General features: G+C 39.9%; 1 protein-coding gene across 3 annotated transcripts in view; it reads right to left on the reverse strand.

Annotated features, from left to right (window-relative positions):
* The window catches only part of LOC134620840 (neural cell adhesion molecule 2-like), a 381,750-nt gene that overhangs the window by 277,288 nt on the left and 86,952 nt on the right, over positions 1–17,510 (reverse strand). The gene's annotated exons all lie outside the window — the stretch shown is intronic.

The following is a 17,510-nucleotide window of genomic DNA, read 5'->3' on the forward strand; positions in this document are numbered from 1 at the left end:
AAAGCCAACATCCTTGTGACTAGGAGAAATCAGTTGTTGCTAGGAGGTAGTACAACCACTGGGCCATCAATCTTAATCTCAAGGTGATTGCACAGGTCTCCTGGTGGGAGGCAACCCGTCTCCAAACACTCAGTGTCCACAGAGAATCTCATAGATATGAAACAAAAATGCAGAATTTCCACCACAATAGTGACATAGTCGCTGCAGGATGGTGATTTAACTGCAAAATTGCACAAGTATTTGACAACCTTGCTTCTAAATATAAACAGAATACAGCTATGTGGCAAGCAGCTGACTCGTGTTCCCTATTGCAAAGAGACGTGTCACAGTAGAGTTGTGCTCATCAGCACAAACTGAGTCGAGTCAGACCTGCTGCAATCACTCTCCGACAGATTAGTAAAGTTCTGCAAATAATTGCCATCTAATTTATAGACGCAGACAGATTGCCAGCATCTTCCGATCAATCTGAGTCAGTCTGTGCTGATGAGCACAACTCTCCTGTGACATGTCTCTATGCAATAGGGTACTCAAGTCAACTGCTTGCCAAGTACAGTAGCTGTATTCTGATTATGTTCCCATTTAGAAGCAAGGTCACTGAATGCCATTGTGAAATGTTATTTTCCTGTTAAATCGCCATCCTGGAGCAACTGTGTCACTTTTTCTTTGGTAAAGTCTGAAATTCTGTTTCATATCTATTAAACATTGTTTGGACTTTGATTATAATCAAAATGAAATTCTTGTTAATGTGAATTAAAAATAAAGTCCCAGATTTTCAGTTTTCACTGACTTATCACAGTTTATCACAAACAGATTGCATGTAATTGGCAATTTGACCCCACGGACTGACTCTTGTCTTTTTGTGGTCATGACTGACCAGTCAGAATCAGACCCACAAGTCAAAGCTTTGAGGATAGCAAAATGATTGTATGTGGTTACAGATCTGAACTCAATCTTTGAAAAGGCAACAAGGCTGCATGTTCATTGCACGTGGTCACAATAATTCTGCTCATGTCATGGTTTTCTCTGGTCTAACGGTGTGTTCACACCGAACGCGATAGGCGCGGGCGAAAACGCCCCAAACGCCCCTAATTTGACGCGTGCACATTCGCACCTCGACGCGTGTCCAACAGAAATCCATCGCGCCTCAAAATTGCATCGTCTCACGCGCGTGAACCGGAAATGTGGGAGGAATGTGGGAGGAAGTTGTGCCAGACGGTATCTTTGCTAGATGGCAGCTGCCGAGCTAGCGCTTCTCTATTTACTGTGGAGAGCAGAGCAGCGGCGTTAAGGACGTCCTCGCCGTACCTGGTTCCAGTCCTCCAGAGGCGTGAGCAGTTTGATGAGTTTCACCACTTGCCCCAGGAGCTGCGCCTGGATGACGGCGATGACAGCGATATCACTGTCTTTCACTTGCCCAGTTTGAGGACCTGCTGTCCCGCGTCGGTCCCAGAATCGCCCGCCTAGACATCAACTACAGGCGCTCAATCCCACCTGCAGAGCGCCTGTCCATCTGCCTGAGGTTAGTAAAAGTGTTTAATAGGTAGTCCTTTATTGATACCTGTGCTAATATATGCTAAACTATCGTTTATACACTGCTAACATGGATGTGGTATGCTAACAGTGAATGCTGTAGGTGTTTACTGATAGCAAACTGTGGTATGGAGACGACTGTTTATAATATTTCTAGTGATATTCGAAAGGTCTCATCAAGTCCCGATTTAATTTGATTTATGCTGTTATCAGTGTTAGCAATGATAGCATGGCTGTGGTGTCTATCAGTGTATGCTCTCGGTGTTTGCTGATATCAAACTGTGGTATGAGGACCACTGTGGGTTAATCTTTGTAGTGATACTCGCTCCTTTTTTTTATTTACACCTGGTTTAATTCTGGTATAGTTGAATATTTGTATATAATCCCTGCAGCTGTCAGACTCTATAACAGGGGTCACCAGCCTTTCTTAAATCTGAGAGCTAGATGAAATTGTGAACAGTTTGGTTCATCTTTAGTTATATGATTCTATCTAGCATATTCTATCTTGATAAGCTATGTCTTATCACAGGTTAATTTTTCAAAAAATATTAACAGTGATTTAAGCAAGGAAAGGGCTACATGTCAACATACAACTCTTTATTTCTATTAATGTCTTACTTCATTCCTACCTGACTAATGTTGAGGGATTATGAGTGATTGGCTCACTGTAGTGGTAAAAGTTGATACCAATCAAATTATGATATGTTAAAGTTAAAACAAAACACAACTGACTGTTTTATATTATATCTAATATATATTATGTAATTATCCTTATAATTACATAATGTTTTATGTAAGATTTATGTTTTGTAATTTAAATCTGACATCACAAAAGTATTTTGGAATTTGAATAATGTATTTTGTAACTGCAGTACACATAATACTAATTTTGAACAATTTTGTCCAGGTCCCTTGCCACCGGGGACTCCTTCAGGACCATCGCGTTCAGTTTCAGAGTCGGTGTGTCCACGGTGTGCCAGATCAGCCCCCAGGTAGCGACGGCCATCTGGGACTGTCTAGTGGACGACTACATGGCTGTGCCTTCACCTGGAGACTGGCGGTCCATCACAGAGGGATTCCAGGAGTGCTGGAACTTCCCTCTCTGCTGTGGAGCTCTGGATGGGAAGCACGTCCAGACGAATGCACCCCATATATCATATAGGAGACACACACATTGATATACACTAAATATTTATTTCATTTCTTTTTTTGTGGTGCCCAAATTTATGCACCTGCTTGATTTTGTTTAAACAATTATTGCACACTTTTTGTAATTCCAGTAAACTTCTTTTCACTTCTCAAATATCTGTGTGTGTCTCCTGTATGATATATTTAATTGACATTTTTTATTGTAACAACCAACGATTTATACAGGAAAATACTGGCTATTAACAAGGTTGCCCAAACTTTTGCATCCCACTGTATTAGTATATTTTGTCATTAGTATAATATGAAATAAATTCTACATGTGTCAAGTCATGTGCCAACATTTGCTGTGTAGTAGAACTGAGACATTAGTCATTATAAAAATTTATTTGAAATAATATTAAAATTCTCAAACAGAAAAACATTAACCATAAATATATAAAATATAAGTATTTACAGAGAGACAGGAATAAAAAGGACCCAGCTGCTCTCCAGAGCAGGAACAAGGCTGAGGAGGAAATGCTCCATTGGAGACTGGTGTGGCCTCTTCAGGAACTCCAGGATGGCCAGCTCCACCGCCAATGGACCGTCCTGGGACCCGTCCCTCATCTGCCTCTGAGCTGTCCTCCTCTCTGGGCCTGTAAAACAGCACAAAACACAAAGAAATGAGAAGGCTGCTACTAGATTTTAATTTCAACATTGAAAAAAAACAACAGGATATAATCAGATTGGTTGTAGATATTTAGTAAAGGTGATCACAAGGGAATCCCACCGAGTAAAAAGCTATCAGTGCATGCTGTACATCTGATGCTACAATTGCATACCTGTGGGTGCAGCAGCAGGAGCTCAGGGACTGGGGAGCAAAGAGATGCAACAGGGGATGCTCTGCCGCAGAATCAGCTGGTTCTATCAAGACAATATTAAATGTTAACAGGTTTTAAACAATAGTCATAGAGAAAGTATATACAGTGGTCCCTCATTTATTGCAGCAGGGGTTGTCAGAATAACTAGCCCCTCGCCACGCACTTTATACACTTTTTTCCCCACACACATGAACATTAGTCACAGTTCTCACAAGTTGATTCTCAAAGTGCAAATCTTTGTAGATTACAAAACGTAAAAGTATTATTATGCCGTGTTTTGTCTTCATCTGCCTGCCACTTTCGTGCGGCTTTTTCCCTCGCGGTGCAGGTGTGTATTTCCGAATGAGGGTCATAGTTATGGGTGTTTTTGTGCTGTTTTATCTATTGAATGTGATGGTTATCAAAACAAAACATGATAAATTTGACAAGCGCAGGAGACACGACACGGAGGAGATTTGTCAATCAGGCTGCAGAATGCAGTGCTGTACGGTGCAAAAAAAAAAAAAGAAATCAGCGAAAAAGCGAGGCAGTGACGGATGAGCGGGACCACTGTGTGCTGTTTATTAATAAACAAAATATAATTCTATATGACAACATGCATAAAAGCAGAACGGTATTTGTACATCAGTGGGAAAATAGCGGTGGCTTGCTAGCTTTTGTGCGGCTTCCCCGGGTCAGTGAAAAATGTAAAAAGAGAAATGAATGAACTTACCAGGTTGCCCGATCTCTTCACATTTCTTCCTCCAAGCTCGGTCCTTTATATTCCTGTCTCGGTACACAAAGCAGCTGGTGTCGTACAGCTCCGGGTGGTTTGCTACGGCGTTGATTAGCCTTCCCTCCATTGAAGAACGAAGGGCTTTGGCTGGATCTGCCCCTTTGACATAGGTCACAGCCACGTCACCAGGCTCCTGATTGGTTGTCGCGGCGCGATTTGACGCTGGAGTTCAGATTTTCCAACTCGAGCGGTAGAGGCGAAACACGCGTATGCACAAAATGCAACACAAAAATTCAAGCGCGTGGTTTTTTTCGCGAGTCAAACGCGCCCCACGCGCCCCACGCGCTACACTGACGCGCGTTTCAGGCGTTTTGGCATTTTTGCGACGCAAATCTGCCTCCGAATTTTCGCCGGACGCGCAATCGCGTGTCATCGCGCTCTTTCCATTGACTTTACATGTAAACCTGACGCTCTGGCCGCCTCTATCGCGTTCGGTGTGAACACACCGTAACAGTTAGATGTAAAGAGCTTGCTGCTCAGCAATACCTTAGCTAACTCAAGTCTGTGATTGGACCAACTGCCGAAGTTTTACTGTGTTATCTGGATGCTACTTAAGTCAAATTTTCATAAACCTATGTCTGAGTGATTCAAACATACTAATAAAGGTTCTAAAATGCATATCTACAAACCTATGGTTACAACATGGTGGTTATGTCCATCTATTTTATACAGTTCATTACTATAATGCTATAATGCTGGTTTTTTAAACTCAAGTATTTTTTACATTTTACAAGTGCAGCACAAAATTACTTAATGTTATTCAGTTATTTCTGCTATACCAAAGGACATGATTATTTATTGCACAGTGAGCACAGTAAAATGGTAAAAAAAAAAAAATTTAGACACTATAAAGAACTTGGAGCATTTGACATTGTGCCACTGTCGTGCTGCTTTTCCTGTGAACATACAGACGAGGTGTGGATGATATGTGATGTTACTTTCTTTAAACTGTCTCAGTTTGGTAAAAGAACTCATTTATTTGCAACACTTAGATCAGCTTTATTTGGTGGCAGTCACTACAGTCCAAAAATAATTTTCATAATTTTCAACCTACAGTCCCTCACTAAGGTTTTTTAGTGGAATTAGCCTCCCCAGTATATATTTATATATTTGTTTAAAACACACACACACACACACACACACACACATATACAGTATTATACAGTATTTACATCTATCTATCGATCTATAGAGGTAGATAGATCGATAGATAGACACAGAAATGCATTGTCTTTTAAACATGGTATAAATTTAGTAACAAAGTCTCACTTTCCTATGCGTTACATTCCCTTGAGGTTCCAGCCAACAGCAAGCGCTGCTGGAACAAAGCCACAGAAAGGAGGCAAATCACTTCTTTCAAAGACCCCCCTAAGGGACTGTGTCTTGGATGATACAGTAAAAAAAAAAAAAAAAAGGCCACTGAGGAGCTACCAAAGCTTCTTTGCTGCCACAACACACTTCCCACTGCAACTCCCTCTAGTCACCTCATTTCTCTTCTTCCTTTTCAACAACCCTCTCCCCATTTTTTTCTTTCCCATCCTGTCATTCCTTTAATCAACACCCTCTGACTCCCACTTCCTTTGCTCCTGCGGAGGCCCGGATGGATGAACATTGCTCACTTCTCCCTGGGGGGGAAATGAGACACGTGGACACCCACTGTGGTACACAAGCCACAGGAGAGTGTGTCAGAAGACTTTAGACGGGAGCCTATCAAATTGCTTCCCTTTTCCATTAAAGCCCGGGAGCAAATGAGCGACGGCAAGCGGACAGGAAAAGAAGAGGCGCAGAACGACGCTGTTAGAAGAAAAAGAGACGTCTGAGGATCTTTTAGACTGGCAAAGCGAGCTGGAAAGCGAAGAGACTAAGTGCCTCAGACTGCACTACCATATGATTCTGCTTCGCCATTAGCTAGCCCTGGAGAAAGCAGGAACAGAGGAAAAAAGGAACTGGCTAGCGTCCCTATGCATTATTCACAGTCCTTTTTAATGGCCATTTACAGGGTTGTGAAATTTGGCACTGGAGCGCCACAGGAACAATGTCTTTGTTCCAGAAGTCTGCGGCGATATTTCTGCTATTATTCAGACTGCCAAAACCCACTTCAGAATAAAGTTTTTGTTCATGTTGCGCTCCATTGTTTTGACAGGGCATTGTTAAATTTGTGAGAATGGCTTTATCTGCAGTTTTAGATTCACATCAGAAAGTTTGAGCCTCTCAATCTCTCAGTGCGAGTGGACAATATATTTATATATCTTTTAAAATTAGTTTAGCTGAGGATGAAACAGGCAGGACGATGTAATCTTTAAATAATACATTAAGCAAAAGGAAAAAAAGGAAACGAAAAACCCTCTTGCTGTCATTTAAGGCTAAGCAGATTTCGGTGGAGTCTGACAGTCGAGATATTAGCGACAATTATTTTTAGTCCTGCTTATGAGTACAAGAAGCAAAAAAAGCTGGATGCAAATATAATTAGAATACTTTGAAAAGCCATTTGGAGGTGCTAATACACAGATATGTCATAATCTATACCCATCACTGTGCAGATAATATTTACCATATGTCTTCCTAGAATTAGGCACACATTTGTACCACTATGAGTCTGCAGGTGTTCATGTTTTTAATGTGTTTTCTTCTCAGGAGAGATTTTTGTTCTCGGACTTCAAGTCAAGCAACACAAGTACCTGCGGCACCGGGCCTGGGGGAGAGCGCTCTCTTAAGAGAGCAAATGTCCCTTCGCCCGCTGTTGTTCCATAATCCACAAGGTTAATGAAGCATGAACATTGTTAAAACACTAGTAGCTTGTAACTGAGTATATATAGAGTTTTACAAAAAGCACTAACACTAATGACAGCTGTCATTTCTGTTTATTTTCTCTTTGTATTATCATAGGGTCTTTACATTACAATATAAAGCACTTTGAGGCAACAGTTTTTGTGATTTGGCATTATATAAATAAAACTGAATTAAATTTAATATGTTAGAGGGAAAAAGACCTCCGGAAGGAAGCAATAACGGACACATTTTAGTGTCAGCTGAAGAAAAATAGTGACAACATACTAGCAAGTTCTCTTCCTCTCACTCTTGGTGGCAGCCATCATCAGCAGTTAAAGCAAAGAGACAATAATGAAATGACTTGGAAAAACAGCTCATATAAATAAATCCTTTCTAGGGTTTATAGATAATGGTCTTACAAGAGAAAATATATGAATAAAATGCCTTGTTGGTGCCAGAGTTGTGAGGAGAATGGTCAGGCTGCTTCGAGCCTATAGCACTTGTTAAAACCAGGGTATGAAAAGAGCATCTCCGAAGCAGCAGCAGAAGACCACGCCAGGTGCCACTCCACTCAGCTAACAACAGGAAACTGAGGCTGTACTTAACACAGGCTCAAAAAAATCGAACAACATTAGATTGGAAAAAAATTGACCTGAAGAATCTTATTTCTGCTGTGAAATTTTGATGGTAGGGTCAGAATTTGGTGTAAACAACACAAAAGCATGGATCAGTTCTGCCTTGTATAAACAGGTCATACTGGTGGTGGCGGTTTAATGGTGTGGTGGATATGTGTTGGCACATTTTGGCTTCTATTATTGCTGCTGACCATGTCCAACCATTTATGACTACAGTGAACCTCAAATCATCTCTTTCGTCTTTCTCAGTAAGCAGATCTTAATCCAACAGAGCACCTCTGGGATTTGGTGGAACAGGGATTCTCATGTTGTGTAAGTTCCATCGTAACTGTTTTTAAAAAATGTGCAATCTATATTTATTTAAACACATGTAATCTATATTAACAGATAGATAGATACTTTATTGATCCCACAAGGGAAAAATATTGAAATGTACCACAAATTACAAACACTTTACATCTGAATGCATAAAATACACTTTAACAGTAACATGAGCAAAATGTCTATGCTTCTAGAATGAATTTTAAAAAACTCAACATCCAAATTCCCATGCATGAAGACAGATTACAGTGTCATTTATTCAATATTAATGTCCTTAGTTCAAACTCCAAACATTACCATTAGTAATGTTTGACGTTCTTCTTCTGACTCTTGGCCCTTTGTTGAAATAGATTTTCCATCCTCTCGCTCCAACGTCCCATTTTTCACATTAACGACGTGACACCCCCATAGTTTAATCTAATAAGCATGAATCAGTTGATTGATACGGTCCTGTCAGGAAGAGGACTTCTAACGTGACAGAGACGATAGCTAATTCAATATAGCAGCCTCGCAGTGCTCGATGGCAAGAGGTTGGACTAAGTATGAAAATGCTTCAGAGCGTGTGTGTGTTTCGGGTGTAGTGGGTGACTTTGCGAGACATCTGACTTTGTGCCGTCCTTTGTGGCCTCCATAGCTGTCAGGGAAAACGACAGGCGCTTATCTCCTTCCGTCTGCTGGCTTATCTACTGCTCACCTACACATCGATGGGAAATCAATGTGAAGCCTTCAGTGCGCAGTCAATATAACAAATGACCAATTCAAACTAGCACTTACAGCTCTCCTGAAGAAAGCCCTCACTCATTGCCACGGGCCCGATGCTGAGCAGCGAGAAACGTGCAGGTTCAACCTCATCGGAAGCACACGTACATACACTCCAAACTGCAAACCCCATGTGATAATGTGGGAAAGGCTGCAGGGCACGGTGTTTTTAGATGGGTGGAGACAACCCTGAAGACAGCCCATGGGCTAGAGACAAGAATTGTTGCTTTCCCTTGAGAACTACACAAAGAAACAAGGAGACACATAAATAGCTTTGGTACTCTAAATCTAAATGCACATTTGGAGTTCAGTGAAATGAGAGTATTAGAAGAAAATATTAAGAAAATGGAAAATATTTCAGCTGAAGTTGTTTTGCCTATTACCTACCATGGAGATTTCACAAGACAGTTCACAAGCCAATTATCATACCAAAAAAAACATGTTTTAAAGTGTTAATAGTCTCAAAAAGCAGGGTGTTAGTTGTTCATTTCCAGCTGCTTGGCAAAATCATTCCCATTTCTGCATGTATGCACAGCACAGCTGGAAACAGACTGTGATAAATATGTTTGGAAAAAAAAAATCCACAAAGCTTCATTTCTTTGATTTATCTTTTTTAAATCGCTTATTTCCAGATGAGTCATTCAACCTACGGAGTGTGGATCAGCATGCCCATTTTAGTCTAATAAAGCCAGAGGAAAGGTGGCTTCATTCAGGCATTTAGTTATTCTTCTAAGACACGCCGGATCGTCTCCACTGCATGCCAACAACGTGAGTCACAGTTTGAATCTGCTGCCCAAAGCACTTTCAAAGAAATGTCACGGACCCCAAAGGGCCAGCCAATTTCCAGAGAGATCTCCAGTGAAATCCGCCCTTCATTACATCCTCCCACTCCCCCACGCCTCGTTGTCTTTACTTTCATGTCATGGGTTGATTTTCTTTCTTTTAACATTTCAGGAGAGGACGTGTCAGAGGTCCTCGCATTCGATCCATCTCCCTTCCACGTCGCAGAAACATTCCTCAAATCCTCGCCCCCTTAAATGTGTCAGACTCACAAAGTCAGGCCCCCGTTGCAATTGACCTTCTGCGTCTCTGGGAAGAGAGGCAGAGAGCGCAACGACAGGACGACACTCCTGCTGAGAGCTCAATCAATACAATACCTGGGAATCAGAGAGCAGTTAGCGCCTTCCTCCCCTGGTAGCAGAGGTGATCTTGAAACCTTGGGCCTGTATTTCACAAGCAAGGCATCAACAAACAGCTTTGAAAAACAAACACCGGAGCACAGGCAAAATAACTTTATATATCATTTCATTTCGTCCAATAAACTTGAATCCCCTTCAAATCAACTATCTGGTGACTATTGTACCCCTTGTTTGGGCTGAGTGTAGTGAGTCGCTCAGTTGCTAAGCTTCCCTATTTTAAAAAGAAAACGTTCCTTTTTTTTTCAGTTTTTTACTTCTTTAAAAATATCCAGTATCTGCTATTTAACAACCACACAGATCTTGACTTATTTTCACCAAGTGCAAAATAATGGATAATATGAAGCTACAGCGGGAGGTTCACATCTGACATATTCTTGAACGTACCCTTTTGCTCTTTTCCTCTGTCTGAGAATGGCTTTCAAACAGCGCTAAGAGCTATTTCAGTATTCGAAGGTCAGCATGTTGACACTTTAATTTGATGGCAACACATGTACAGTATGAGTACCATGGTTTTCAAGTTAAGTCCTACAAATGCTCATAAAACAACATTTATGTCATATATTTTTAGATACTCTTAAAAAATGCTTTACCCTCGTTGATGGAGAACACCAGTCTTATTTTCAGCTGAAGCTGTATGTACGGAGGTACAACAGTGAGTGTTTACAGCCATCTATGAAACACTGGGGAGGCTCTGCCATGGTTTGGTTTGCATTTCAGCCAGTGGTTGTGGAGATCATGTCAAAATTGATGGAATTATGAACACAGAATCCAGATTTTGATCCACCATGCAATACCATGTTGAAAGAATTAGATTTTCAGAAGAGATCCCAAACACACTGCCAGTGTTGTAAAGCACACCTGTATGGAAAAACTGTATCGGTCATGGATTGGCCTCCCCAGAGCCCAGACCTCAACATTACTGAAGACGTGTGGGATCATCTTAACAGAGAACCGAACAAAATGCAGAAACATCCAAAGAAGAACTTTGAATGTCCTTCAAGAAGCCTGCAGAACTATTCCTGAAGACTACTTAAAGAAATGTGAATACAGGTTTCGTAGGTATTAGTAAGCACTTAATTCATCATTTATATATCATTACTCCTCCTTAGGATGTCATTTATAAATATAGATATGTTTATCCATCTGTTACTGTTATTGTTGCATCATGTACACCTTTGACTGCTAAAATATAATCATAATCACATAATGATATATCTGTACATATAAATGACATGCTAAGGAGCAGTAATGCTATATAAATGATGAATTAAGCACTTACTATAAATTACTAGTACCTTGGTAATAATGTCACACTATTAAGCTTTATTAAGGTACTAATAATTTGTTGGTTCAAGACTATTGCATAGGACCTCAATCCTTACTGCGTGAATAAAATCCAAACATTTCTTTAAAAGCATTCAACTGGTGACACAACGAATAGCTTGTTCAGTTTACTTTTGGCTCCCTTTGACAAAGCACTGTAGCTGGAAATGGAGAGTTTGCTATTATTAATGTTAGTATCATAACTGCTATGCTGCCAATCCCGAGGGGCTCTTTTTGCATGAATTTTCAGGGACTTTGTGTTCACTTCTTCATTGTTAATTGACCTTGGAGGAATTCAGCTGATACCCCTACTGAGCCGCAGCTGAATTCAACACTTACAATGGTTGCCTTGTTCAAAAGAAATGCAAACAAGACACCCAGCACTTGTTAAAGTCATACTGGCACACACAGAGGTCTGTGATTTAGGCTCTGTCGTTAATTGCAGGGATTTTACTTTAACCACGAGTCTCTTAAGTCTTCATGTGATTTAGAAATGATGCCAGGGTTAGTAACCTGACCTAGAAATATTTTAAACAAGAGACTGTGACTTCAAAAAAGAAAGTCTTTCTCCCCCTTAGACAAGAGGACGAACCTGAGGAAGAGAAGTGATTGCCAAGCTAGCGCTCATCCATCCTTCTCTGCTTCAACATCTGTATCAAATGTGCAATCAGAACCGTTTATGACTGAACACTTGAGTTTTATGCATCTACTAACACACGATAAAGACATGACAAAAAGTCTTGGTTCATGTGAAATACGCCCTGAAGACAACAAGGGTAAAAAAGCGCTGACAGAAGTGCGAGGGAGGAGAATGCTGTAGTTATGCCGCTTCCTCAAATGACCCCCCACTTAAAAAAGGCTTTTAATATATCTGCAGCCAGTTTAAGCTTGGATGATAGTGTGTGGCAGTAAAAAAGGCACTTAGAGCAGTAATGTGCGATCTTTGAGGATAAAAGGTAACCTCTCTAACTCCTGGGGAAGGAAATTACAGGGCAGACAATAAATTCTGGTCTGCTACGATTTGCTATTAGTCTGGCTGTGTTTGAGTGAGATATGGCACAATAGAAATGGAGGGGAGAAAGTGGGTTGAATGAGGATTGGCCATAAATTTAAAAATGCCATTTGAAAACAAGTTTTATACTCAGGAGAAGTGATGCAGCTATTATGTTTTAATACCAAATGAGCCGGAATGTGTTATTAGAAGGGTTCAAGGTTTCTCTGGCCAAGGTCGTCTTGTTTTTTTAGATTTTATGAGGATTTTTTTCTGCAGCTTTTCTTCTCCTCTCCAGGCACCTCCTGTCACATCCCTAAAAACTGTGACGGTAGGCCAACCAAGTTCCTAAATGAATGCTGGTGGCAGGCTAAGTTATTACTGTTGCATGAGCGCACCAAAACGAGTCTGACCAGTCTTGGATCTGCACATTTAGTCGATAGTAAGGCAGTGATAAAGATTTTAGGGGGGGAATGTGGTGATTGGAAGAAAACTAAAGAAAATATGAAACTAAATCAGAGATATAATTTTGACAGTAAAGATTCAGATTAGATATGCAGTAATGTATGCATCTTTCCCATATGGAAAAGAAATAGAAAAAACTTATAAAAGACTTGCATAAGATGTGGCCTACTTCATATAGTGAATCATATAGGGCTTATATGGTTTACTCATGAAAGTGGCCACTTTCTCATTACTTTCATATATTGTTTTAGTAAGTAACCAAAACATACAAGTTTCATTTATATAAATTTTCAAGGGATCTTATATCTGTTTTCACTCTTGTATGCTTTCATACAAGTTTCACACAAGACAGATACAAACTTTATAAGATTTATATATATCTTTTCCATATGGGTTAAGTCTGCTGGATTTGATCCCTTTTGGGTTAAATTCTGTATTCTCATTTTTTTGAAGTCAACATGTTTTCTAATTCTGCTGTGAGTTTAAATTGGTAAAGATGAAAAGCAGAGCTGCTGTATAGAATATAAATAAATTTTAAAGTAGTAGAGGAGGCAGTATGTTCTGATAAGCAGGAAGACTCTCGTTATTCTGAATTTATGTTAAATTGTGAGCAGGGCTGTAGAAATGAGTCCAAACGCTACTGGAAAAATCAACCACCTCTAACAGGTTTCTGACAAGCAGAGCCCAGCAGAAATTTCCCATTAATCATTCATTGAACTTACCAATTACTACACATTTTATATACAAACATGATGGCACAAATATGGACTGTAAATAAATGATGGATGAAGGCACAGGATATACATGACAAATGGAAATCACAAAGTAGTCATAACCTAAAGAATATCTTGCTGTATTGTTCATTTTACTCTAAAATCAACACCATACTGTATGAAATAAACTTGAAATTAGTAAAAGAGAGATATTCTAATGTGTCTTATTAAGTTTTTATTGTTTTAAGTATGAAGCAGGAGAATTTTCTCATAGACAGAAATGTAGCATTTGTAATTTTCTTGGCTGACACGTTTGAAGAATTTTTACAAAATGAAAAAAATGCAAAGAATTTCTCCCTGAAACAACTGAAAATGGTGCTCTGCTACTGGAAAGAAGTGAGTTCCTCTACATCCACCTTTATCTGACGAATTGCACCAAACAACGTGCAGCAGATTTCTAAAACTAAACAAATATGAGATGCCTACATAATTTTCCAGCATATCTATAAGTTTACCAGATAACAGGACATCAACCCTTTTCTCTTCTTTAAATGTTTCCTTATAGCGCTTTGATCCTTTCACTGCTCATACCGAGAGTCAAAGCAAGGCTGCAAACTTTTGGATAGCTCTGACGTCTGGCTAGCTTTAGCTTTAGCCACTCTCCCGTTGTTAGCTTCTTCAAACTTGCCATATTATGATCTGAGAGTTAAGTGTTTCATTAGGTTTTGTTACAGAAGTTGTAGTGATGTTTACAATTGTTTACTTTGTATCTTTCTCACTAACAGTCACAGGCACAAGCTAATAACATGTTAGCCAGAGATGACTATCTGCCTGTATGCCTGCATACGTCAAACAGACCAGATCATAATCACATATAGGTGATACTCACTGGCCTCTCAGTGGTCCAGGCACACTGAAAAATTCCCAGGTCTAATCTCTATGCAGTGGATCAGTGATCTCTATTCACAGACTTCGTTTTAACCATGAGAAAGAATGCAGTCTTTACTTTTCAGAGCCAAAAGTTTTTCAGAGGATCCTGCAACTGTCATTTATACAGAATCAGTTGGCATGAGTAATGCTTCCAAACGCTTCCAAAACTTTAATTACTTTAATTACTTTGCCTTATTTTACAAACCCTAACCCTGTCATATAAAGAAGCTGTGAGCAAGACACACCTGTTAATATCTCTAAAAATAGTATTGAATGAGATAACTCCTTCAGTCTACACAGACCAAATACATTTTACAGGGTATTAAACAAGTTGTAATTTTAAAAAAGTGAAATTGTTTGCAAGAAATAATGCTGCTGACAAATAACCAACTTTAGTCACCTTTAGTGGCCCAACAATATACATTATCTCTGCAGTTACAGTTTGGTTTCTAGACACATTATATAAAATGATCTCCAGTTTGACAAACATTGCAGACGGCCATGGGTATCATGTTGGTCACTGGGGTTAAGAAAAAGAAAAACAATGGGTTCTGTGCCTAATACTTTGGCCCTGGAAGTGCCTAAGACCTTCAGATCACCTCTTGTTGCCAGGTCAAGACTTCTTCGTTAAAGTTTTCTGCTTTGCTGGTATTGACAAGTGTTCCAGCCCTTCTTGATTTTAATTTGCATGAGAAAAAAGTGTGACATTAAACATGACAGCGTTCCAGCAGTTGACCTGTTTCAATCCAGAGAGATGTGAGCCGTGTTATAAACCAAAGGCTATAAGCTAAGGGCATTTTTGCACCAAGAACTTTAGGCGCTGCCAATGCTGAGCTTCCTTAGGTTTGGAAAGAAAATGCACATAGTGGAAGGAAAACATTTTCTGAGTGAAAGTAGGTCCAAAGAGTTGATTTAAGTTCAGCAGCAGACTGGTCCTTAGGTCCTTTTACAAGGTTAGCTAGAACTTCCTCTGACATGTTCAGAATCTCAAGCGTTTCCCTACACAGTCGTCATACTGGACCTCCAGAGTCCTGCTCCTTCTTAAGTGACACCTTAAAGTAAGTGTAGCCAGACATGATTAAATCTACATTTTCCTGGTATTGCACACATTTACATCTCCTCAAAGAAGAGTACAAGCTTCGACTCAGACAGGAGCCTCACATCTTACAAGTAGAAAATAGAGGAGCAGTTTTTCAGGCTATGTTCCAGAGTGTCTGCATCTGCACTGAGACATCAGAATGTAGTCATTAAAGTCGACCTTTTTCACTCTAACAAACTTAAAAGTATCAGTCGACAGCTGCTGTATCATTCACTGAGGCGCTGTCAAGGAAAATGCCTAAAATATACACAAAAACTAGTTGAAACCGTGCATTCACCAAAACCTCGCAATAACTTGTAGAGGAAAAAGAAGAAACAGAATTAATAAAACAGTCACGTGCCAAGCAGCGCCTCATATACAGCCACAAGGTGGTCCTCGATAGAAAATGCATGAGCTCATTTCTGCCATAAAACCCAAAAATATCATTCCACTTTCTTCTCTCCTCCATCTGCGGAAATTTTTTAAAGCAGCCTCTGAGCAGCCTGTTGATTTCCTCTTTTCAAAGGTGATAAAAATTCATTACATGTGAGAACACTGCCACGACACATGCACACACAGGAAATGTCATGAGTTTCAATCAAACGCCCTCCCAGTCACAGCCACTGAAGCACCACGGCTGTCAGTGATGAATTGCTTTCTGCATGCATTCGTAATGTCCCTGCATCATCACAACAGGATACACACATCTGTCATACTTGAATGTGAACAACAACAACGCCTATTCTCTGCAGTGGAGACCATATGTGGTGTACACTGCACAGGTATCAATTACTGTACAGTACATTAGAGAGATGCAGATGGTGTAGATGCTGTAGAGGGTGGACAGCCGTTTGGAGATGTTAGCACAAAGACAAACAATTGCTATGACGTCTATGTGTGTGTGTGTGTGTGTGTGTGTGTGTGTGCGCGCTGCTGATCAGTGACTTACCTATGTAGATAATCCACATGGGACGAAAGCATGAAACAAAGAGAGAAAAAGAAAGTAATTAGTTCTGTGATATGGTTTTTCAACACAATTTCAAGTAATACTTCCTACAAAGCCTTATTAGGAAATTGTGTGATACGCTTTGCAAATATTAGTTTATCTTTGATCTAAAACTATTGTTGGAAGTCTCACAGCTTCAGCTTTTACACAGTGGAACCAGCTTTATGTGCAAGGAGTCACACAAACCTGCACTCTCCTGAGGTACTCCTTGATGATTTTTACTCTACTAGTCAAGAACAAATTAGCATCTTTGCTAGCGCTCCCGCAATCAGGTTGCTCAACTGGGAATCATTCAGGAAAAAGGAATAAAAAGCACTCGGAAAGTTTACTTTTCCCGAGCTGTGATCAATGGAGGGCAGGGGAGAGAGGAAGACACACGCAGAGAGGTGGGGGTGGAGCCTCCGGGGGAAACGAGCTATGGCACAAGCAGTAATTAGTAAGCTTGTAAAATAAAGCAAGGCAGGCAGCGTAATGATTACCGATATACTTCTGATGTCCTTGCTCTGTTGTTTGGCAGATGCAGAAGGAAACTGCAGATGATGACAAAGAACTGAGGGTGTTTAAGGCAGGAGGAGATAAGACAGGGTAAAAGCTTATGTATAAATCAACAGTTGTTATAATTAATATTATAAGGAGTGGTGACAAAACAAAAGATTTTGTTTTATTCTATTTGACGTAAATAATGATGAATTTGGAATTTATGTGCTCTTCAAGCTAAATGGGCCTCGTAGCTTATCACTGTAAAAGAATATTAGAATGCTGTGAATGTCAGCTGTTGGTTGCCATTATACTGTTTCTAGGGGTAGGATCAAAATAGCGGCATCCTGCAAAATTTATGTATCAAATCAATACAGTCATGCTTTATTTTATTACGTAAAATGAACTTGCTTTTGGAGTACATCAGTTGGCACTGTTGATTTTTGTTGTTGTTTTTATGAGAGATTACAAAGATGGTAGCCAGCAAGAAGGTGAAAGTTGGTAAAACAAAGATGAAGAAACAAATCAGA

This window comes from Pelmatolapia mariae, linkage group LG23 (genome assembly GCF_036321145.2).
Source record: "Pelmatolapia mariae isolate MD_Pm_ZW linkage group LG23, Pm_UMD_F_2, whole genome shotgun sequence".
In the NCBI taxonomy this organism is placed as follows: Eukaryota; Metazoa; Chordata; class Actinopteri; order Cichliformes; family Cichlidae; genus Pelmatolapia; species Pelmatolapia mariae.